Below are 26,251 nucleotides of genomic sequence, written 5' to 3' on the forward strand. Positions count from 1 at the left end.
ATTTATTTAGATCTTTAATCCCTTTCAACAGATTTTATAGTTTTTCTCACATAGACCCTGCCCATATTTTGCTAGATTGTGTCTATTTCATTTTCTTGATGCTAATGAAAATGGTATTGGGCTTTTAATTTCAAATTCTCATTGTTCATTGCTGGATGTGGGAAAGCAATTGATTTTGCATATTAACCTTATACTGTGCAACCTTGCTATAATCCAGAAGGGTTTTTGGCTGATGCTTTGAGATTCTCTATATAGAAAATAGAAAATCAGGTTATCAGCAAGCAAAGGGCATTTTAATGCTCCCTTTCCAATCTGTATACCTTTTATTTTATTATCTTTTCTTATTGCATTAGCTAGGATTTTAGTATGATGTTGAATAGGAGCAGTGAGAGAGGATAACATTTCCTTGCTTCTTTTGTGTAAAACATCCCATTTTTCACATTATGTATGATATTGTCTGTAGGGTGTTCTTTTGGTATATGTTCTTTATCAGTTGAGGAATTTCCCTTCTATTTCTAATTTGCTGAGAGTTTTAACCATGAATGGGCTTTGGATTCTATAAAATGCTTTCTTGATCTATTAATATAATCAAATAACTTTTCTTCTTTAGCTAGTTATCTGAGGGATTGCCTTAACTATTTTGTGTTAAGCCAGGCTTGCATACCTGAAATAAATCTCACTTGGCCTTGGTGCGTAATTCAACAATGTATTGCTAGATTCAGCATGCTAATATTTTGTTGAGAATTTTTGATGAGAGAGATTTGTCTGAACATTTTTCTTTAAATGTCTTTTTTTGCTTTTGGTATTAGAACTTCATAAAATGAGTTGGGATATGTTCCTTTTGCTTCTGTTTTCTGGTAGCAATTGTAAATAATTGGTATCTTTTCTTCCTTAAGTGTTTCATATAATTCGCTAGTGAAACAATCTAGGCCTGTTGCTTTCTTTCTTGGAAGGTTGTTAATTATTCATATATTTCTATACTAGATAAAGAGTTATTCGAATTATCTATTTCTCCTTTTGTAAGTTCTATGGACTAAATTTTTGTGTCTCCCCAAAATTCACGTGCCAAAACCAGTCCTCAATGTGATGGTATTTGAGGTCCTTTGAGAAGTGATTAGGTCATGAGGATGGAGCCCTCATAGGTGGGATTAGTGGTTTTTTCTAGAAAGGTTCCTCACCCCTTCTGTTATGTGAGAACATATTGAAAAGATGGCTTCCATGAGCCAGAAATTGAGTCCTCAGCAGACGTGAAATCTGCTGGTGCCTAGAATTGATGTTGGATTCCCCAGCTTCCGGAATTATGAGAAATAAGTTTCTGTGTTTATAAGCCACCCAGTTTATGGCATTTTGGTATAGCATCCTGAACAAACTAAAGGAGTTTTGGTAGTCTGTGTCTTTCAAGATATGGATGCATTTTGTCCAACTAATCAAATTTGAGAGCACACAGTGTTTATACTATTCATTTATTATCCTTTTAACACCCATGGCATCAATACTGATAACCTTTCATTTCTGATACTAGTAATTTTTGTCTTCTGTCTCTGTTTCTCATTTGTCTCCTCTCCTTCATTTCCCATCCTCTTTCTGCCTCTTCTTCATCCCCTTCTCCTCCTCCTCCTTTTCCTCTTTCTCCTCCTCCTCCTTCTTCATTGTCTTCTTCTTATCCATTAGATTATATAAAAGTAAGCAAAATAGAGATTTTATTTTACCTTCATGTATTCCTTCTCTAAGCTCTCCCTTCTTTATGTAGATCCAAATTTCTTATAAGTTTTCTTCTTCCTGAAACTCTTCTTTGAAATTTTTTACAAAGTAGGTCTGCTTGTGACACATTTCTTCGTTTCTGTTTGTATGAGAAAGTATTTTTTCTCCTTCACTTTTGAAGGATAATTTTACTAGATACAAAAATATCAGTTGATTATATTGTTCTTTCAACATTCTAAATATTTCACCTTACTCTCTTTTGATTGGATGGTTTCTGAGAAGAAGTCCTATGTAAATCCTATTCTTGCTTCTTTATAAATCAAGTATTTTATTCCATTCACTTTCAACAATTTGTCTGTCTTTGATTTTCTAAAGTTGAAATATAATTTGCATATGTGTATATATTTTTGGTATTTTTCTGGACTTCCTGTATTTGTGGTTTCAACACTTAATGTTGGAAAATTCTCAGTCAGTATTACTTCAGATACTTATCTGCATTTTTTCCTCTTTCTTCTCTTTCTAGCAATCCCATTGTGCATGTGCTACATGCTACAATTACTGAATATTCTGTTCTTTTTTCCCATTGTTTTCTCTTTGCATGTCAGTTTGGGAAGTCTCTATTGACATATCTTCAAGATGACTGATGTTGTTCTTGACCGTGTTCAGTTCACTGGTAAACCTATTGAGGACATTCTTCATTTCTGTTGCAGTATTTTGTTTTCTAGCATTTTCTTTTTTCTTTTACTTTTTTCTTTTTTTTAAGAAAAAGGGTTTAATTTATGTCACTGAGGCTGGAGTGCAGTGGTATGAACATAGCTCACTGTAGCTTCAACATCCTAGGATTTAGGAATTCTCCCACGTCAACCTCTGGGACCACAGGCATGTGCCACTATGCCTGGCTGGTTATTTGGTTTTGGGCTTTTTTGTTTTGTTTTTTTTTTTAGAGAAGGGTCTTACTTTGTTGCCTATGCTGGTCTTAAACTCCTGGACTCAAGCAATCTTCTTGCCTCAGCCTGAGATTATAGATGCGAGCTGGGATTATAGATGTGAGCCACTGCATCCAGCCAAAATTGATACATTTAAAATATACTGTTTTTAATATAAATGGAAGATGGAGAATCACTATGAGTATTTCATTAATATTTTGTGGGAAGCCTAATAAAAATGAAATTTCCTGTGAGTATACATACCTCACCCTTCCAAATGTTGAGCGACTTCTCCAAGGAACAGTTCTTTGGCTGATTTTTGGTGTTTTATCTTCCGCCAGTAGTAAAATGAATGACATGACTTAATAGCCCAAGGCTTTACTCAGAAGCTTGGTGCCTGTTACCAGCGCTGCTGGGAGCTCCTGAGGTAGACACAAAGGCCAGGTGTCAGGGAGACTACCCAAAAGCAAAGAGCCGGAGAGGGGAGGCATGTGCTGTTGGACAAAGTTGCCATCACTAGGCGGGTACTGTGAATCCAACATAGATCTGAGTCAGGTTCCATATGCAGGGTCCGGGGTGAGTGCCTGGGATCACTGTGTGGCTGGAATTCTCCAGAAACCTGGTTTATACAGTGTAATTGAAACTTGAAGCAGCATGTGATGCACCTGGGGCAAGGCTGATTAGAACTGGGTGATTGGAACACGGTCTGGCTAGGAAGGAAGGGACCATGCGCATCAGGGCGGAGAGTGCAGGTGGGCAGATGGCCATCACAGCCCAGCAGGCTGCCCTTTACTCTCCTCCAGGCCCAGGAGACTAAACACACTTGAGTCGGAACTGCCTCTGGGCGTGGGAACTGTGGTCTTGTTTCCAGTCACCCGTCCCAGCAAGAAGGAGCTTCCGTTGTGCTTGCAGACTTGACCCTACTAGTCTGGGCTGGGGAGTTCTGTGTCTGCCCATGGCTGGTCATTATTGTCTACAAAACCTGCTGTGTGATCTGTAAGAATTTTTGTGACTAGCTAGCTCAAGGGCATGATGACATACCTATGCTATTGCTGAGGGAATATCTCTATTTTCAGGTGAAGATTGTTTCTAATTTTATGTTCAGAATTACATACAGGAGGCACAGTGGAGGTATATAAATGAAGATCCACCAGCATTCTTTCAAAATACTGAACCACACTTTCTGATAGACATTGGGGTGGGGTGGCTGCAAGCAGAATGTCTGGGTTGGAATTCTCATTCCACAGCTTCGTGTGGTGTGATAGTGAGTAACTTACTTTCCCTCTCTGTGTCACAGTTTCTTATTCTCTAAAAACAGATAATAATAATGACCTACCTTATAGACTGTTATGAAGATTAAATTAATTTATATATGTAAATAAGACTTGGAACATAAATTTTCTGTAAATTTGTTTTTGTTTTTTTGAGACAGAGTCTTACTCTGTCGCCCAGGCTGGAGTGCAGTGGCCAATCTCGGCTCACTGCAATCTCTGCCTCCTGGGTTCACGCCATTCTCCTGCCTCAGCCTCCCGAGTAGCTGGGACTACAGGCACCCGCCACCACACCCGGCTAATTTTTTGTATTTTTTTAGTAGAGGTGGGGTTTCGCCGTGTTATCCAGGATGGTCTCAATCTCCTGACCTCGTGATCCGCCCACCCTGGCCTCCCAAAGTGCTGGGATTACAGGCGTGAGCCCCCGGCCCGGCCCATTTTCTGTAAATGTTAGCCATTGTTGTTGCTCCTATTGACCCGAAGTATAAAAACAGAAATGTGACCCTGGTCCTTGACCTTGGGTGGAATCACAAGATAAGCAATAGTTTAGGGAAAATGTTTGTACCGGGTATTTTCATTATTCAAAATATTATTAATAATAATGTGCTATTAAGATAATGTTACAAAATTAAAATATTGAAAAGAAGCCTATGGTACAGAATCAGAAAGTCTTACTGTGCATGTGTGTATTTTGGCTTTCTATAATTCCTCTGTCAATCATAAGCTTTGCAGATTTCAGTTATTTGGGTCAACTTGCCAGTAATAACTGCTTTGGTCTCCCCGTCTCTAACGCACCTCATGATCTATTTGCTGTCCTGCTGCTACGGTAACCCTGCTGCAGTTCTCTTACCTGAAGATCTTCCTTTCCCAGCAAAACATTTCATACTTTCCCTCACAACACATCACACACACACACACACACACACACACCATAAACACCCCCCATACACTCACACACCACACACCAAAAACTCACACATTCTACACACATCACACACATGAACACCCCAGTACACACATATTCATACCACAAATACCACACACATCACACACACATCACACCCACCAGCTACACTAACATACATACCACACACACACACCAAACACACATTCCACACACATACTATGAACACCCCAATACACGCACACTCATACCACATGCACACCACACACATCAAACTCATACACACCGCACTCATTTCCTACATCCACACACACCACATACACACACCACAAACACTCCCGCATACACTCACACTCACGGTACTACACAATACCACGCACTGATGCATTCCACACACACACCATAGACAACCCAATACACACATACTCATACCACACATACCACACATACCACCCCCACACACACCACATCCACATCACGCACACTCTCACAAACACAACACTCACTACCTCCACTCACACACATGCCACACACACACACCATACACACCACACGCATAAAACACACACCAAAAACACTCCCTATACACTCACACTCACATACCACACATAGAAAACACACACATTCCACACACACACACACCCTGAACATACACACACTCATCACACACACCACACACATCACACAAACTCTCACACACCACTCATACACACACACCACATACACAGACACCACACACACCACCGCCATCCCTGATACACTCACACTCACATACCACAAACACACCACACACACCTTCCACACACACACACCTTCCACACACACACCTTCCACACACACACACACCTTCCACACACAACCTTCTACACACACACACCACACGTCCTCATACCACAGTCATCACATATACCACTCACACACACCACACACACATCGCACACTTACACACACCACACATCACACTCACCATCTACTCACACACATTTCACACACACACCACAAACATCCCCCATATACCCACATACCACACACACACCACACACTCCACACACACACCATGGACACCCCATACATACACTCATACCACACCCACACACCAAGCCCACCACACTCCATATATACTCACATACGCCAGATAAACACAAACCACCCACACCCACACTCACACACATCACACACACCCTCACACACACACAAACTCACACTCTCACAAACACACACACCCACACTCACACACACTCACACTCACTCCTTGAAACCCTTCTCTTCACTTACTGATCCCTTCCTGACTGTAATCCACACCCACCGGGCTCCCCGGGCTTTCTTCCACCAGGACCTCCATAGCCCCTCCCTCCAGGGGCTTCTCTCCGCTCTGGGCTCCCTATGGAGCCTCTGTTCCTTCTGCAGCTCTCGCTCCCCACCTCCCCATGCATTTGCCTCACTGATTGCGCTGGACCATCTTGGTGGTTTTTCCAGTGTGTCCCCCGTGGTAGGTCTCCTCACATACACTGCAGGCACCTTTTGACAAGCACAGATCCTGGCACCGGCAGTTCCTTGGGCATTGTACATCCCTGCATGTAGGACCGCATCTGGCACACAGTGTGCACTCAGCTATAATTTCAGAGCATGAATGCTCATAGGTATTAGGATCAACGTTCAGAAGGTGCTTTCCTTTTTACTGAACCTGTGGCCTACTTGATTTACCTGATAACTTGTAATTCAGTTCATTAAATTTCTGTTAAAATATTAATACACCAGGTGAATGTCAATATTATTGCTGCAAATTATGTTTTCATTAAGATGGACAAAGACTATTAATAAGCCACATGTGCAGGGCACTGAGTTAGAGAATTAGCCTAGAAGACTGAAGTCTTCAGTGATTTCTGTTTATATCAACATACAGAAGAAAAAGGATAGAAAAGACAAGTATATAGAAATGAGATTAGAAACTGAAAAAAATTAATAGTTTTGTAAAATTAGCTAGGTGCTGTACAAATTCCATATAAAATCTCTATTTTTCATTTGGGGTGCAGTGTCTCAGGATTTTTGCTTCCTAACTGACTAATTGGAGGGTTGTACCATGATTACATTGCCAAAACTAATAGCATCTGCACTAAATATTTTTTTGAGATTTTGTGGAGGTTTACTTGACATATACAGAAAAGCACACATTTAAAATGTGCAGGCTGGGGGCGGCAGCTCAGAGCTGTAATCCCAGCACTTTGAGAGGTCAACACAGTTTGATTGATTGAGTCCAGCAGTTTGAGACCACCCCAGGTAACACAGAAAAAAACCCTCCCTCTACAAAAAATACAAAAGTGAGCAGGACATGGTGGCCCCCGCCTGTGGTCCCAGTTACTTGTGAGGTGGAGGTGGGAGGATGGCTTGAGCCCAAGAGGTCAAGGCTGCTGTGAGCCATGATTGCACCCCTGCACTCCACGCATCCTGCCTGGGAGACAGAGTGAGATCCTGTATTTTACTAAATAAATAATAAAAGGTTCAATTTGGTAAGTTTTAACGTAGGTATAGAACTCTGAAACCATTACAACCATCAAGATTACCAACATATTTCTTGTTTTCCTTTTTTTGGGGGGGATGGGGTGAGAGTGTTTGGCTCTGTCACCCAGGCTGGACTGCAGTGACACGATCTTGGCTCACTGCAATGTCTGCCTCCCAGACTCAAGCGATCCTGCCTCCTTAGCCTCCCCAGTAGCTGGGACCACAGGAGTGTGCCACCACACCCTGCTCATTTTTATGTCTTTTGTTTGTTTGTTTGTTTGTTTGGTGTGTGTGTGTAGGCACTGGGTCTCCGTGTGTTACCTAGGCTGGTCTCAAACTCCCGGGCTCAAGCACTGCACACACCTCGGCCTCCCAAATCATGCTGGGATTACAGGCGTGAGCCCCTGTGCCCAGCTATACATATCATTTCTAAGCACTTCCTTGCTTCTCTTTCCCTCCACTTGTCCCAGCCTTCCTCATTCGCATGCAACAACTGGATATAATTTTGATTTAGAATATAAACACATTTTATATGTCTAAAGAGATAACAGGGAAAATGGAAACAGTAAGAGACTTATTTTTTATATCAAAATTATCAAGTAAAATTGAAAAAACAGTATTTAGAATGAAAATTGAATTACGGAAATGAAGAATTTAGTGGATTCTGAAAGAGCAGATCAAACGTACATGAAGAGAGACTCAGCAAATTAGAAGAAAGCTCTGAAACGGCCAGGAGCAGTGGCTCATGCCTGTAATCCCAGCACTTTGGGAGGCCAAGGCGGGCAGATCGCGAGGTCAGGAGATCCAGACCATCCTGGCTAACACGGTGAAACCCTGTCTCTACTAAAAATACAAAAAAATTAGCTGGGCATGGTGGTGGGCACCTGTAGTCCCAGCTATTCGGGAGGCTGAGGCAGGAGAATGGTGTGAACCCAGGAGGCAGAGCTTGCAGTGAGCCGAGATCGCGTCACTGCACTCCAGCCTGGGTGACGAAGTGAGACTCTGTCTCAGAAAGAAAAAAGAAGAAGAAGAAGAAAGAGAAGAAGAAGAGGAAGAAAAAGAGGAAGAGGAAGAGGAAGAGGAAGAAGAAGAGAAGGAGGAGGAGGAGGAGGAGGAGGAGGAGGAAGAAAGCTCTGAAATAATTAACCAGCATGCACAATAGAGAGACAAGAATTGGGAAATGTGGAAGACATGTTAAGGGATGGGGGAAGAGGAAACACTGGAGAGATAATCTTCAGGAATGTCCATCTATGTGACTAGAGATGGGCACTGTTGCTGTAGCATTGTACAGCATCGCACTGTTGAAGGGAAAGTATCTCTACAATGAGGAATTGTATGGGTTCATTCACAAAATGTTTTGTCTAGTCTAGAAATATTATGTATCTTTATCACAAATTCTCCTTTTAAAAATATAGGTAATTATACATTAAGAGAATTTTGTAAAGAACAGTATGGATAGCTGAAATATACTTGGCAGCATTTATTGAACACTCCCTCTGCATATTAAAGTCTGGGTCACACAAACAAAATAGTCACATAGGGGCTGCTGTCAGCCAGTGAGAGAAATACTAAATCTACTGACTGAACTCAACACGCTGACAGAAAGGCATGCTGAAATAGAAAAAGTGTAAGAAAAAGTCAATTCAACCAAAACAAATGTCCCTAATCAAATAGGAAGCTTGGCTTTCAGCAAAGTAATTTCGGGAAAATGAACACATGATTTGCCCCCTCAATCATATCATTTGTCTCTCAACCCAACATTCTCACCTTAGGCGGCACAGAGTACCAGATTCTTCAAGGAAGATGAACAACCATCATTACATGGGAATAACTCATGCAATGTTACACACCGATTGAAAAAGGGAAAGTATTTCTGTGAATGATGTGCTGTAACTAAATCAAATTTTTTTTTTTTTTTTTTTTTTGAGAGAGTCTCGCTCTTTCGCCCAGGCTGGAGTGCAGTGGCACTATCTCGGCTCACTGCAAGCTCCGCCTCCCTGGTTCACGTCATCCTTCTGCCTCAGCCTCCTGAGTAGCTGGGACTACAGGCGCTCGCCACCGCACCTGGATAAGTTTTGTATTTTTAGTAGAGACGGGGTTTCACCATGTTGGCCAAGCTGGTCTCGAACTCCTGACTTCGTGACCCGCCTGCCTCAGCCTCCCAAAGTGCTAGGATTACAGGCATGAGCCACTGTGCCTGGCATATGTATTTCTTTCTGAAGATTTGTTTTTGTTGGCAAGATTGTTCTTTTTTGTTTGCTTGTTTTGTTTGCTTATTTGTTTGATGATATATTTTTCTTTCTTCCCTATATGCACATTTATTGAAGTGTAGCAAACTAAAAAGTGCACACATCATGAATGTCTAGCTCTACGGTATTTTTCCAAGGTGAACCACCAGGCAGATTAACTCTTAAGAGAATTATCAGCATCCCAAAGCATTCTTGTATCTTCTCCCAGTCACAATTCTTTCCTCCCATCTTGCCAAACTATAAGTTAGTTTTATATCTTTTTTAAACCTTTTTATAAGTGAAATCATCCTATGTATACTATTTTGTTCAACATTATGTTAGTGAAATATATTCATGTCATTGTTTGCAGTAGTGTTTCGTTTACTACAATATCTAGAGAATATATTATTATTTAAAGCTTACAAATTTAGGATTGTCATATCACTTCTTTGATGGCTGTTATTCTTTTTTTTCTTTTTAGCAATATATCTTGCATTAATGTCAACTTTGACTTATGATTATAAAGCTATATATTTTTTTCTTCTCTTGTTTGGTCTTAACAAAGACTATATTTTTCTAACCTTTGACTTTCAACTATTTTATGTATGCCTACTTAGTGTTTGTTTCTTGTAAGTATAAAAGAGTTGTTTTATTTTCACCCAATCAGTTTTACTATTTATTTAGAATGTAATTACTGATAAATTAGAGGTTTTTTATTGCTTTTTCTTTTTGATTAATACATTTCTTTTTAATTATCTTTTATGTCTGTTAGCCTGTTTCACTTTCCCAACATTTCAAGGACGCCATTTTGTTTACCTCCTTTGTGTATAGTAAGACACTGTCTGTCAGCCTTATATTGATATTTTCTCTTTTGAAAATAACATTTCTTTGTTTGTGCTGCTTTTAAAATCTTTTCCTTGCCCTGTTTTTCTGCATACTTATTATAATGTACTAGGTGAAGTTTTTCTTAAATTAATTTGCCTGCTTTGTAGAATTTCTTAAATCTCTCTTTTACTGTCTATTGTCAGTTTGGGGAAATTGTTGGTGATATAGTGTTAAAATATTGCTTATGTCCCAATTCCTCTCTCCCTTTCTTCTGGAACTTCAATTACACAAATATTTTCTGTACATACTATCAATTTTTTCTGCTTCAGTTAAAATGTTTCCTACTAATCTATCTTCCAACTCAACCCATATGTATGCATTTTGTATTTCAGATATTTATTTTCAATTCTGAATTTCTATTTGATTCATTATGGTTTCTAAAACACATGAATCACAGTTAACTATTAAAGTTCCTGTTATTATTGATAACAGTGGTATCCGGATACACTGCTCCCTTTTTTTTTTTTTTTTTTTTTTTTTTTCCAGACGGAGTCTCCTTCCGTCGCCCAGGCTGGAGTGCGTGGAGCAATCTTGGCTCATTGCAAGCTCCACCTCCCAGGTTCACGCCATTCTCCTGCCTCAGGCTCCTGAGTAGCTGGGACTACAGGCGCCCACCACCATGCTCGGCTAATTTTTTGTATTTTTAGTAGAGACGGGGTTTCACCATGTTAACCAAGATGGTCTTGATCTCCTGACCTCGTGATCCGCCCGCCTCGGCCTTCCAAAGTGTTGGGAGTACAGGCGTGAGCCACCGCGCCCGGCCCCTGCTCCTTTCTTATTGTGTCTCTCTTGGTGTTGGGTCATGGGATGCTGTTTCTGGATGTTTCAGGTGAGTTTGCATTGATTCCCAAGCTTGGCTGTGCATTCTTGTCTTCTCCAGAGAGGACTTGGTTTTCTTCTGGAAGTCAAAGGACCGCCTTGATCCAGTCAGTCACGGGACTGAATCAAGACTACATTTCAGCCTAGTGACTTTCCCAGTGCTTATCTCTTTTTAAGTCACAACTCCAGAGACTGTGATTTTTCCAAGCAGATCTCCTTTAAAAGATAGGCCATGAACTCCCACCTCTGTCTCCCAGCACCCACAATTCCAAATGCTCTGCTAAGCTTTCTAGACCACTGAAAGCACCTCTTTTATTTGGTTCTTTTGCTTCTAATCTTAGAAAAAATATTAGGATCGGGCAAATCTATCAAGAACCGAAAGCCAGACAGATGTCAGGCTCACTCTCTTGTAATTCTTCCTGGATGATAGGTCCCTCAAACTCTCACTGCTTGATAGCCCAGTTCAGGGGCTCTCATATCCTGTGTCTCCCAAAACCACTTTATCTGAGCTGCAGATTCCTGTTTGACTGCAATGCCCTAAACTGAAACTCAGCAGCAAATCCCCTGAAAAGAAAATGATTTGCAAAATGTGAAAATAATCTTAATAGATATGCCTGTGTCTTGATTTTATTTTAATTTTTAATTTTTTTTTTTTTTTTTTTTTTTTTTGAGGCAGAGTCTCTCTCTGTCGCCCAGGCTGGAGTGCAGTGGCGCAATCTCGACTCACTGCAAGCTCTGCCTCCCAGGTTCATGCCATTCTCCTGTCTTAGCCTCAGAGTAGCTCCTGCCTCAGCTCCCAGAGTAGCTGGGACTACAGGCGCCCGTCACCATGCCCAGCTAATTTTTTGTATTTTTAATAGAGACGGGGTTTCACCGTGTTAGCCAGGATGGTCTCAATCTCCTGACCTCGTGATCTGCCCGCCTCGGCCTCCCAAAGTGCTGGGAATACAGCGTGAGCCACCGCGCCCGGCCGCCTGTGTCTTGATTTTTTGACTTGTAAAAATCCTGTCTGCCTTTTATCATTCTCCTAGACCTTAAAAGATTTGCTTTTCTGTTATCATTATATTCAGATTTCAAAACTATTCTCAGTGGGAGTTAGGTCTGAGATATTTGGGGGGGAGGTGGTTCCAGTTACAATTTTTTGTTTTGTTTCGTTTTTTGTTTTGTTTTGAGACTGAGTCTCTCACTGTCGCCCTGGCTGGAGAGCAGTGACGCGATCTCGGCTCACTGCATCCTCTGCCTCCCGGTTCAAGCGATTCTCCTGCCTCAGCCTCCGGAGTAGCTGGGATTACAGGCGCCCACCACCATGCCCGGGTAATTTTTTGTATTTTTAGTAAGACGGGGTTTCACCATGTTGGTTAGGCTGGTCTCGGACTCCTGATCTTGTGATCTGTCCGCCTCGGCCTCCCAAAGTGCTGGGATTACAGGCGTGAGCCACGACGCCAAGCACCATTTTATTTTGTTTTGAGACAGGGCCTCGTTCTGTGACCCAGGCTGGAGTGCGATGGCATGATCACAGCTCACTGCAGCCTTGACCTGTTGTGCTCAAGCAATCATGCCTCCTCAGCCCGCCAAGTAGCTGGGACTACAGTCATGTGACACACACCCAGCTGATTTTTTTTTTTTTTTTTTGGTAGAAATTGGTTTTTGCCACGTTGCCTAGGGCTCAAGTGTTCGTTCCTCCTTCCTCAGCTTCCCAAAGTGCTGGGATTACAGGTGTGAGCCACTGAGCCCGGCCCCAGTTGCTCAGTTTTCTATCTGGCTCAGTTTCTGTTTCTTTCTTTCCTTCTTTGGTTTACTATTCCTTAAGTTACGTGAATATATAAAGGAAAAAAATGTATCTTAAGTCAAATTCGTGGCTTTGGGTGGAAGAAGAGGGAAGAAAGAAAATGTATTGTTGGCCGGACGTGGTGGCTCCTGCCTGTAATCCCAGCAATTTGGGAGGCCAAGGTGGGCAGATCACGAGGTCAGGAGTTTCAGACCAGCCTGTCCGATATGGTGAAACCCCATCTCTACTAAAAATACGAAAATTAGCCAGGCATGGTGGCATGCGCCTGTAGTCCCAGCTACTCGGGAAGCTGAGGCAGAAGACCCACTTGAACCTGGAAAGCAGATGTTGCAGTGAGCTGAGATTGTGCCACTGCACTCCAGCCTGGGTGACAGAGTGAGATTCTGTCTCAAAAAAAAAAAAAAAAAAAAGTTTTGTTTTATTTTACAGTTAAAAAAGAAAGTGTTCATAGCCATTGATTTTTCCCTACATGGTAATATATTCGTGGCACCTGGGTCACATGTGGAATTATGGGAAGAGAGTCCTTTTCCCTTCTCCTAGGCTGGAGTGCAGTGGCACCATCTCGGCTCACTGAAAGCTCCGCTTCCCAGGTTCACACGATTCTCCTGCCTCAGCTGAGTAGCTGGGACTGCAGGCGCCCGTCACTACGCCCGGCTGATTTTTTGTATTTTTAGTAGAGACGGGGTTTCACCCTGTTAGCCAGGATGGTCTTGATCTCCTGACCTCGTGATCTGTCCACCTCGGCCTCCCAAAGTGCTGAGATTACAGGCGTGAGCCACCTCACCCGGCCAGTCAGATCTGCGTTCCCCACTTCCACTCGCTTCTCCCTTGTTACATGCCTTTGACTTTGAGACTCATGCCACCGTGCGACGTGACTCTACTGATGTCCATCATAGTCCTCTCCCTTCCTGTAGCCCCGGGCTTCTTGTCACCGCTCCCCATGGGCAGTCTGATAATTCTTGTAAAGTGACTCATGGTTCCTCGACTCTTTTGACCCAATAACTTTTCTCTCCACTCCACTGCAAGGTGTGACATCAAGATTCAATATATGAAATCACTGGTCATACCTTGCAACTTCCTACACTTCATCATAAAAATCTTAGGCACCTAACCAGTCTTTCTGTCCATACTGCCATGTATTTCAACTGTTGTATGCTTGCACTTCCTGAAACACTTTCCCAATACTTGGGGACCTCTATTAATGGTTTTGTCAAATTTTTACCCAGCCTAAAGAAAATAATTAAAATACATTCAGTGTAGTCTGAGTGTACTGTGTTTATAAAGTCAGCAGTAGTGTACATTAATGTCCTAGGCCTTCATGTTTACTCACCACTCACACACTGACCCACCCAGAGCAACTTCCAGTCCTGCAAGCTCCATTCATGGTAAGTGTCCTATATAGGTGTACCATTTTTTGTCTTTTCTACCATATTTTTACGACACCTTTTCTCTGTTTAGATATGTTTGAATAAACAAACACTTACCATTGTAATACAATTGCCAGCAGTATTCCGTATAGTAACATGCTATGCAGGCGTATGGCCTAGGAGCTACAGGATATACCATATAGCGTAGGTGTGTAGTAGGCTTTATCATCTAGGGTTGCGGAAGTGCACTCTGTGGTTCACACAATGAGGAAATTGCCTAACGACACATCTCGGAACGTATTACTGTCATTAAGAGATGCATGGCTTCATATATTTTTTACTCTGTTCTTATGCTTCTCTCTATAGAACTCCAGTGGCACAAATGTGTCATTGTATTGTTACACAGATCCTTAAGGCTATGCTCATTTTTCTTCAAACGTTTTTCTTCTCTGTTGCTTATATTGAATACTTTTTATTGATCTATCTTTAAGTTCATGGACTTTTTCCTTTGTCATTTCTATTCTGCTGTTGAGATCATCTTGTGAATTTTTAATTTCAGTGTTTTTATTTTTAGTTCTGAAATGTAACTGTCTTTTCACTTGCAGGTTGAGATTTTCCTTGTTCTTTACATGCTGAACCATTTTGGATTATATCCTGGATATTTTGGATATTATCTTATGAGACTCTGGGTTTCGTTGAAAACGTCAGGACAATGTCTTTCACTGTTGTTTTCAATGGCAATCAGCTAGGTCAGATTCAATATGCAAATTCCCCCAGTGGGCTGTAGTGCTATTGTGGTTCAGAGCCATGTGGTACAAGCACACAGAGAAAAAGAGCAGTGAAGATTCACTCTGAACTCCTGGAACCATAGATTCTCAGGTAAGAGAGAAGGGTTTCTTCCTTCAGAGTTGTAGGTGCTTCTTGTTGGTAGCTGTTGGTCTTTGCCCAGTTGCAACCACTGAATCACCACCACGGTATTGCTTAGGTTATAAAGAAAGGAAAGCAGAAATATAGGAGAGAATTCATCCCCCTCTTTCTCACCTGTAGGGGCTCATTTTCCTTCCCCTCAGATCAGAAAGTGAGAATCTTTGGGAATTCTTTTTGTCTGTAACCAGGATGTATTTTGTTTCTTTAAGCCTCCTCTGATTGGCCAATTTTGCATATTGCTATTTTTCAGTTTTCAAAGTAAGAAAAATCCTATGATTCTCCTGATGCTTTATAAGTCTGTGCTTTCAGATTAATGCAAAAGATTATTTAAAAATAAGCTTTCGGTAAAAATGAAGGGCATCCAAAGAAGCCTGCTTTCCACTTGCCTTCTGGCCATCTTTCCTTTCTGCGGGTGTTCAAGAGCTTGGAGGCATTGGATCTGGTATCGGAGTGGTCACCGTCCCCTCTGACGGGGAAGTCCCAGAGGCTTTAGGAATAAACGAAGCTGGTACTGAGGAAAGGGAAGCTGAGAGGACCGAGGAAACACTGACTTTACACACCTGCAGACTGCAGGAACCATTTATGGCACAAGCGGGTCTTTATTTATTTTTTTATTTTTAAATTTTACTTTAAGTTCTGGGATACATGTCCTGAACATGCAGGTTTGTTATGTACACAAGTATACATCTGCCATGGTGGTTTGCTGCCCCTATGAACCCGTCATCTAGGTTTTAAGCCCCGCATCCATTAGGTGTTTGTGCTAATGCTCTCCCTCCCCTTTTCCCCACCCCCTGACAGGCCCTGGTGTGTGATGTTCCCAGGAGTGGGAGTCTCCAAGGGGTGAAAGGAGAGAGAAAACATGCTGGGCTAGCACTCTGCTGAGTTCTGCACTGCACTGGGTACCTAACTTTGTGCTATTTGCCGCTGTCTCCCCCTGCTCCTGCCCCTGGGTTCACTTCCTAGAACAGAGCCCTGGGGAACCCGGGAGCTGTGGAAAGCCAGGTCTCCCTTGTGGTTCAGGAAACACAGAAGTTCAGCTGGCCAAGAGATGAAGAGAAGTAAAACCAGCACACGGAGATAAGAAAGTGAACATAACTTCAGAGCACTATCATCAGGCCTGGTGAGGCATGCTTGGATCTTGACACAAAAATCCGTCTTTGACTTGATCTGGCTCTAGTATGGATCTTTCACTTTAGCCCAAAGTGCCTCCTTGAACTCTCAAATGCATTTTGAGCTGAGCACGATGGTGATTTGGGGTCAATCATGATATTCCCCATGGGGGATTTCTCTCTCTCAGAGCGCAGACCTCATGATGACCCCGGTGACCCCCCTCCTAGAACCGGGGGCTCCGAGGAACGCCTGATGTGCCTCGGGACAGAACAGGTATGGTCCACCACCACTTGTGCTAGCCGTGGAAACAAAGGGTACATGGGGTATAGCTCAAGGGTTATGTGCGATCTTATCAGAAAATAAATGCAATTTATTCTAACACTGAAAAATGAATTAGGTCCTCATGCTTCTTTTCTTCTTTTTTTTTTTTTTTCCAGACTAGGTCTCACTCTGTCATCCAGGCTAGAGTGTAGTGGCATAATCATGGCTCACTGCAGCCTCGACCTCCCTGGCTCAAGCCATCTTCCCGTCTCTCCTCATGTTTCTTATGTCTGATTGACAGGGGGATAAAAGCACATATCTGGCACCTCTCCTTGTCTGGGAGGACTGACCACAGGGTCATTTTGCGGAAGTTGGAGAGGAGTACACTAGATGGGGCTGTTGGCTTGCATTGTACAATTCACATTGCATGGGGTAGAGAATTGAATTTCACATTTGAGAAATGGGAAAGGAGGAAATAAAAACATGGAATGCCCTAATCTTTCTGAAAATCCAAAAAAGGCCCAAGGAAAGCTAGTTCAATTATTCCTACCATGACAAACTATGATATGGTCAGACATGCGCACTCTGATGGGGTGTTCCTAGCCTGGGCTGCCCAAGAGGTGGCAGCTATTCTAGGACAGATGGAGTGTGGACCCCTTCCCTGTAGTGAGCTGGGAGCTGGGATCACTTAGGAATGACCATCAGCCCAGAGCTGTGGGGCTTATTAGATGCAGGGGTGAGTGGGGCTTGCAGGAAATGGCCCGCCATCAGTGCTCTGATGTCCGAATGCCACTCTTGTCACCTCGAGATTTAGAGGCAGACCATCCTGTGTGGCCTGTTGGTGAGACAGGGACTCAGAGGAACACAGGAACCACCCACACCTTTGCCCTGCGGTGGCTACCAGCCACCCTGGCACGCCTGGTTCCCTTTGAGTTCGCCATCCTCGTTGCCACATCCCTTCATTTTCCAGACACTTCTATTTTTTTCTCACACCTGGAAATTATACCTGCTGGCAGTCTTCAGAATTTTCCAGAGAGTTGGCAACTTGGGGCTCCTTTGTTTCTGCTCATTTTTATTTAGTTTTTCAGATGTGCTGTGCTCCAGGCAAGACATGATAGTAGCTCATCAAAGAGAGGCTGTTTTTGGGAAGTGGAGCAGCCGCCGCTGATTTTGGAGCTGGGGTAGCTGCCACTGCCACAGCCACTGCGGTGGCCTAAGGAGTCAGCTTGGGAAGGTAGTGGTCACCAAGCTCAGAGCTTTGCTTGGAAGTGACAATGGATAAAAGTGTGCTGGTACATACAGAAAGCCAGGCCCGCTGAGCAGGCTGAGCATGGTGATGAGGTGGCTGCAGCTGGGAAGGCAGCCATGCCACAGGGGCATGCACCCCCAGCTGAAGACAGCAATCTGCCCTCTGCCGCCTACAAGAACACGGTGAGGCCCGCCGTTCTTCTTGGATTCTCATCTCCAGCACCGAGCGGAGAACAGGAGGAATGAGAAGCAGCAGATGGGCGAAGAGTACCATGGAAGACAGAGGCAGAGCTGCTGGACATCTGCAATGAGGTTCCGGAGCTGTTAGACAAGTCTCTTATTCCCCATGCTACACAACCTGAAAGCAAGGCGTTCTGCTTGAAAATGAAAGGAGATCGTTTCAAGTATCTTTCTGGGGTGGCGTCTGGAGACAATAAACAAACCACACTGTTGAACTCCCAGCAGGCTTACCAGGAAACATCTGAAATTAGTTAGAAAGATATGCAGCCTACACACACAATTCGACTGGGCCTGGCACTTAATTTCTCAGTCTTTTGCTAAGGGATTCTAAACTCTCCTGAAAAGGCCCGCAGCCTGGCAAACATGGCATTTGATGAAGCAATTGCTGAGTTGGATACACTGAATGAAGAGTCTTATAAAGACAGCACTCCCGCCATGCACTGACTTCGGGACAATCTCACTCTGTGGACATCGGGAAACCAAGGACATGCAGGAGATGCTGGGGAGGGAGAGAACTGTGTCTGTCATGCCTCACAATCTGTTCAGTGTCACCCTGTACCATCCACATAAATCCCTTTGTGAGATTAAAAAAAAAAAGAATTGTACCCTGTCTTGCGATTTTTCACAGCCTCAGCCTAGCAAGAATGGTTCATGGGATAAACAGCTGGCGTTTGTATCTAAAACCCAGATTGGTTGCATAAACACCATGGCATTCTGAAGTTTTGGTTTTGATTGACATTGGCAAGATTACTGTGTGTTTAATTTTCTTAAAGCTGAACACTGTGGTGATGGGTTTTGTAATTCAGCATAATTCTTACTGATAGGAAAAATAGACCTGAATGTTGTGTAACTCTTTGGAAAGTTTAATCCAATATTAAAATAGTCACTGAAATACAATTTCATTGTAAAGTCGTACAGAAAGTTATAGAGGTTATGTTGTGATGCTGGGATGTGGAGTGAGACACCATCATTTGGCATTCAAGTTTAATGGTAATTCACAGTGATGCTGCCTGTTCAGAGCTTATAGACACTGGACCTGTTTGGGCTATTGCCACTCAAAAGTTCATGACCACAAATGTCCACAGCGTCTTCCTCTGAGGAAATGCAAATCCTGAAGCTGAAATACCTTGTGACAGATAACTGGCTGTGACGCCGTGGAAAGTTCTGGTGCTCATATGACACACCTGACTAAATCCCCCTTCCTACAGCAATAGGAATATGTTACTGATTTGAAACTTGTGCCTCAATAATGGAATAATTTTTCATTGTTAACACTGAGCTAAAAAAACGCTGTCTGTTTTATGAATGCTCTTTTCTGTTTCCTGGCTAATAGCTCCTTCTTTTTTTTTTTTGGTGTGAGGAATTTAATAAGATAATGCATACAAAGTGCTCAGAACCCCAGCAGATACACAGCATTCACTGAGTGTTAGCCAGTCTCATTATAGCACAGATGTCCCTTCCCCCACATGCCTTTGCCCCACGTTCCTGGATAATACCTTTAAGAATAATGTTCTGAGTCAGGCATGGTGGTGTGTGCCTGTGGTTCCAAATACTTGGGAGGCTGAGGCAGGAGGATCACCTGAGCCCAGGAGTTTAAGGCCATAGTGTCCTGTGGTTGCACCTGTGAGTAGCCACTGCACTCCCGCATGGGCAACATAGCAAGACCTTGACTCCAAAAAAAAAGAAGAATGTTCTGTAGAGATTGCCTTTCACTTGAGGAGTGCTCAGTCTTCATGTTCTTCCTAGATTGGGGCTTTTATTTATTATTATATTATATTTTATTTTATTTACTTATTAATTAATTAATTTATTTATTTATTTTGAGACAGGGTCTCCCTCTGTGGCCCAGGCTGGAGCGCGGTGGCACAATCTTGGCTCACTGCAACCTCTTCCTCCTGGGTTCAAGCAATTCTTCCGCCTCAACCTCCTGAGTAGCTGGAATTACAGGCATGTGACACCATAGGCCACCTAATTTTTGTATTTTTAGTAGAGATGGGGATTTATTTTATTTTATTTTATTTTATTTTTTGAGATGGAGTCTTGCTCTGTCACCCAGGCTGGAGTGCAGTGGTGCGATCTCGGCTCACTGCAAGCTCTGCCTCCCGGGTTCAGGCCATTCTCCTGCCTCAGCCTCCTGAATAGCTGGGATTACAGGTGTGTGCCACCATGCCCAGCTAATATTTTGTATTTATAGTAGAGATGGGGTTTCACTATGTTGGTCAGGCTGGTCTTGAACTCTTGACCTCGTGATCTGCCCGTCTTGGCCTCCCAAAGTGCTGGGATTACAGGCATGAGTCACCGTGCCTGGCCTTTTGTTCAATTTTTTTTTTTTTTTTTTGAGACAGAGTCTTGCTCTGTCACCCAGGCTGGAGTGCAGTGGCGCGATCTTGGCTCACTGCAAGCTCCACCTCCCAGGTTTACGCCATTCTCCTGCCTCAGCCTCCCGAGTAGCTGGGACTACAGGCACCCACCACCACGCCTGGATAATTTTTTTTTTTTTTTTTTTTTGTATTTTTAGTAGAGATGATGTTTCACTGTGTTAACCAGAATGGGCTCAATCTCCTGACCTCGTAATCCACCTGCCTCGGCCTCCCAAAGTGCTGGGATTACAGGCGTAAGCCACCACACCCGGCCTGTTCACTTTGTAATGCTATATATGGGCGGGGGTGAGAGACATGAGTGAGCACCTTGGTGAGCAAATCTTGCTGTAAAGAGTTGAGAAGAGCTGCCCGCACCACAGCTCTGCCTTCCTCCAGTTCTCAACACAGTGTTGCTCTGCAATCACACCATGATCTGAATCAAAAAAGTATTTTTAAACACCCAGGATTTCTCCCTGTATTGAGGCTGACCCTGATCGTGCTTGCAAGTACCTGTCACCAGGTGTCCCAAGTGGACTCATCCAGCTCAGCTCTCAGAAGTGCTTAAACAAGACGCTACCACTCAGGGCAGTTGTGTGGACACTGCAGGGGAGAGGTTGGAGAGGATCCAGGCCCATCAGTCTCCCAGGGTTTCCCCTCCACCTCTGACATTCCAACTGGCTGCAGGGTCCATCTGTCCATCCGCGGAAACAAGAAAAGAAAAATTCATGCACTGACTGAAAACAAACCAAAAGAGAAAAAACAGTCTCTACTAAAAATACAAAAAAAAAAAAAAAAAAATTAGCCAAGCATGGTGGCGGGCTCCTGTATTCCCAGCTACTGGGAAGGCTGAGGCAGGAGAATGGCGTGAACCCGGGAGGCGGAGCCTGCAGTGAGCCGAGATCGCGCCACTGCACTCCAGCCTGGGCGACAGAGCGAGACTCCGTCTCAAAAAAAAAAAAAGAAAGAAAAAGGAAAAAACAACATTAAAAATCCCTCTTTTTTTTTTTTTTTTTGAGACGGAGTCTCGCTCTGTCGCCCAGGCTGGAGTGCAGTGGCGCGATCTCGGCTCACTGCAAGCTCCGCCTCCCGGGTCACGCCGTTCTCCTGCCTCAGCCTCCCGAGCAGCTGGGACTACAGGCGCCCGCCACCAACGCCCGGCTAATTTTTTGTATTTTTAGTAGAGACGGGGTTTCACCGTGTTAGCCAGGATGGTCTCGTTCTCCTGACCTCGTGATCCGCCCTCCTCAGCCTCCCAAAGTGCTGGGATTACAGGCATGAGCCACCGCGCCCGGCCCTCCTTTCCAGCTGAACAAAAAAATGTGCTTTCGGTTAATACCTGCTGCTTGAAAATGAGTAGTGAATGTGCAACCAAGCTTGTCTTGTGTATCTGGTAGCTTTGTTTTTCCTTACCAGTTTTCTGCCTAATGTTTGCTTCTGTGATGTTCTATTGCCTAGCAAGCATACCTGTTTTTGGGAAAATAGAATAGCAAAAAAGAAAAAAAAAAAGAAAAAATGCCTGGTTATTGATGTACTAGGTTTGTGTATGTCTTTTAAACAGTTATTGTTTCACCTTACATGGAATAATCAAGAAAAATGTAAAAATTCAAAAGTGAAATAAAAATTTTATCAGTTAAGAGAGACTTTTAATTTTCCTTTTTAGGTGGCACTTAGAACACTTCAATTATATATTCTATTATTACATGTGGATGTTAGCCAATTAACCTCTTGAGTAAAAGGCTTGACTTCCTTACATCCATTTAAAAAATTTAGTTTCAATTTTTGTGCCTACATAGTAGGTGTATATATTTATGGGGTAATGAGATATTTTGATACAGGCATGCAATCAATGCATTGCATCAAGGCAAATGGGGTATCCTCTTCACTTTTATTTATTATTTTTATTTTATTTGATTTTTTGAAATGGAGTCTTCCTCTGTTGCCCAGGCTAGAGTGCAGTGGCACGATCTAGGCTCACTGCAGCCTCTGCCTCCTGGGTTCGAGCAATTCTCTTGCCTCCGCCTCCCAAGGATCTGGGATTACAAGCATGCGCCACCACACCTGGCTAATTTTTGTATTTTTAGCAGAGATGGGGTTTCACCATGTTGGTGAACAGGCTGGTCTCGAACTCCTGACCTCAAGTGGCCTCCCAAAGTGCTGGGATTAGAGGCATGAGCCACCACACCTGGCTTTCCCCTTTACTTTTAAATGAGAAATATTTTTCTACTTTTTCCATCATGGAGTTTATGGTTTAAAACAGAAGATGGAAAGCCATCTTACTCTCCTGCACTTACTGTACTATTAGGTTCATTTAAAAGAAAACATATTTCTTGACGATATTGGCTGCCCAAGTTTTAAAATCTGAGTGGAAAGGTATCTCATTAAGAGGTTTTGGATTATGAATTTTAGGGAAATTATTCACTGGACACGGCTAGGTGTCCTGTTGTGTATTGTTGCAAAGTATGAAGACTTTGTTTAGATCTTGCCCCATTGAACATATTTTTCTCTCTTTGGAGTCTTTAAAATCTACCAGGTGAATATATGGTGAGGACAAGGCAAATGTGCCCTGCCTGTAACATGCCAGTTTAATTGCTCGTGGCATTTGTGAATGACGTGGAATGAAAAGTGAGGGGAGAGTGAAGTGTGGGGATGGAAATCTCAAGAGCTGGTCTTGACGAGGTGTGACTTGCAACAGTCAGGCCAGGTATGGTAGCTCATGCCTGCAAGCCTAACACTTTGGGAGGCTGAGTGGGGAGGATCACTTGGGGCCAGGAGCTCAGACCAGCCTGGGCAACATAGTAAGTCTGTCTCTACAAAATAAGAATAAAAATAAAAATTACCAGGGTATGGTGGTGCCTGTGGTCCCAGCTACTTGGTTGGCTGAGGTGGGAGGATCCCTTGAGCCTAGAAGTTCAAGAGTACAGTGAGCCCTGATGGTGCCACTGCACTCTAGCCTCGGTGACAGAGCAAGACCTTGTCTCTAAAAAATAAAAAATAAAGAGCAAACCTATGTGAATGGTGGAGTTCATTGGCTTTGTTCAAAGATGGGGATCACTTACAAAAGGGGGACCCCTTGCTGCTAGATTAGTGTGGCTCCATTGTGACATGTTTTCAGAACTCCTGCACGTTGCCATTATGGAGGGTTGCTGTGGCTATTAGTGTGAGAATTTGGTTATCATCTTTCTCCCCAACAAGACTAGAACCCTGTGAGCCCCAGGGCTGAGCCCATTTTGCTCATCGCGGTATTCCCACCACCCAGCCCAGTGTCCAGCACAGGGAAGGTGCTCAGTGCACTGAGAATCAAAGGTGTATCCTTTGCTGTGGCTCACACAGCTGTGTGACTGGCCTCAGCCCCTTCAGCCTCCCCATAGTTCTTGGAAATGACTCCAGAGAAGTGTGGATGTCTGGACTGAGAAAGGGGAGATGGGAAACTTTCCTGTATGGCAGAAGAGAAAACACCACACCTACTCATTGTTTAGTCAGATATTGATTAAGAGCTTTTGATATGCCTGGTACTGGGGAGACAGAGGTGACCTAAACAGACATGAGCATTGCTACATGTTTTTTGTTCTTCTGGAATTTACAGCCTAGTGAGGGAGATAGACTGTAGTAAAACAGCCACAGACATGAGTGTACAATTACAAACTGAGGGCAGCAGGTCAACCCTGCAAAGTCAAGAAACAGGCATCCATAAGGGTATTCATCAGTGGAGCCCAGCGTAGACCTGAGGAGTCAGGGGAGTCTTCCCATAGGCAGTGACACTTCTGCTGAGTCAAAGGGATCTGAAGCAGAGGGGTCTGTGCAAAGGCCCTGTGTCCAGAGGAAGCCAAACTTCTTCAAGGACCTGCCAGAAGATGAGATGTCTGGAACCCTGAAAGTAGGGGAGCCTAGTGGCCAGGTGAGGTGCAGAGGTCAGCAGAGTCCAGGTCACAAAGGCCCTTAGGTGTCAAGGGTTTTAGTCTTTATTCTTAAAGAATGGGTGATCTTGAAGTAAAGAAGAGTGTGGTATAATAGGTGTATCAGTTATCCATTGCTGGGTAACAAATTACCCCAAAGGGTAGTGGCATAGAACAACTTATATTATTATCTCACAGTTCTTTGGGCTAGGAACTTGGTCATGGCTTAGCTGGGTCCCCTGTCTCTGGGTCTCCCGCGAGGTTACCATCCAGTGTCAGCGGGAGCCGCAGCTATCTCAAGGATTGCCTAGGGAGAGGATTCACATTCAACGTCACCAAGCGGCTGTTGGCAGACCTCAGGCCTTTGCTCACTGCTGGCTGGAGGCATTTCTTCATTGTCTCATGGGCCTCTCCCTAAGGCTTCTCACAACATGGCAATTTGATTCCCCCAGAATGGGAAGGCAGGAGAGAGAGAAAACATTCTTTTTGTAACCTAATCTGAAATGTGACATTCGGTCACTTTTACAATATTCTATTCATAGAAACAAGTCACCTGATACGGCCCACATTCAGGAGGAGATTGTACCACAGAGTGAATGCCAGGGGGTGGGAATGTCTGGGTGCCAGTGGAGATGCTGCCTACTGCAGTGTGGAGAATGGATTGGAGGGGTCAGAATGAATGTAGAGAGAATTCAAAGGCTCCTACAGGAGTCCAAGCAAGAGGATTGCAGATTGTAGCCTGGAAGAGGCCCACACTCAGGAGGAGATTGTACCACAGAGTGAATGCCAGGGGGTGGGAATGTCTGGGTGCCAGTGGAGATGCTGCCTACTGCAGTGTGGAGAATGGATTGGAGGAGTCAGAATGAATGTAGAGAGAATTCAAAGGCTCCTGCAGGAGTCCAAGCAAGAGGATTGCAGATTGTAGCCTGGAAGAGGCCAGTAGCTGTGGTGACAATGGACACCAGGTGGATATGTTGGAGAGACACTTAGAAGGTAAAATTGACAGGTAGTAGCTTAGAGACGGGTTGAGTATGAGAGAAAAGGAAGAGCATGTTACAGAGCATTCTTAGGTGTCTGTCTTCTACACTGCGTAGACTGGTGCCATCTGCGGAGTCAAGGACTATGAGACGAGGACCAGGTTAATGGGGAAAGATCAGCGGTTCCGCCTTGAAGAGACTGGCATTGAAACAATGCACAAGCAACCTAAGACTACGAGTCACTTTACTGGACATCCTGTGCATGCAGGAAGATGTCTCAGTCTTGAGCTCAGAGGTGTAGGTTTGAGATTTAAGAGTGGGAACATCAGCAGGTTGCCTTGTGAAGAAAGTTCAGGGTGATGAGGCCTGGATCCAGGCCTGAGTCTTGGTAAGCTCTCCATGTCATGTAGGGTAGAGAAGGAGGAGGCTAAAAGAAGATAGATGATAGGCCGGGTGTGGTGGCTCACGCCCCTGTAATCCTAGCACTTTGGGAGACCAAGGTGGGCAGATCACCTGAGGTCAGGAGTTTGAGACCAGCCTGACCAACATGGAGAAACCCCGTCTTTACTAAAAATACAAAATTAGGCCGGGCGTGGTGGCTCACACTTGTAATCCCAGCACTTTGGGAGGCCGAGGCGGATGGATCACGAGGTCAGGAGATCGAGACCACGGTGAAATCCTTTCTCTACTAAAAATACAAAAAATTAGCCAGGCATGGTGGTGGGCGCCTGTAGTCCCAGCTACTCGGAGAGGCTGAGGCAGGAGAATGGCATGAACCCGGGAGGCGGAGATTGCAGTGAGCCGAGATTGCGCCACTGCGCTCCAGCTGGGGCCACAGAGCGAGAC

General features: G+C 43.8%; 1 pseudogene; it reads left to right on the forward strand.

Moving 5' to 3' along the window:
* Positions 1 to 16,591: 16,591 nt before the first annotated feature.
* On the forward strand, positions 16,592 to 25,765 carry LOC100445104 (14-3-3 protein beta/alpha-like; annotated as a pseudogene).
* The last annotated feature ends 486 nt before the right edge of the window (positions 25,766 to 26,251 follow it).

Source organism: Pongo abelii, chromosome 13, assembly GCF_028885655.2.
Source record: "Pongo abelii isolate AG06213 chromosome 13, NHGRI_mPonAbe1-v2.0_pri, whole genome shotgun sequence".
In the NCBI taxonomy this organism is placed as follows: Eukaryota; Metazoa; Chordata; class Mammalia; order Primates; family Hominidae; genus Pongo; species Pongo abelii.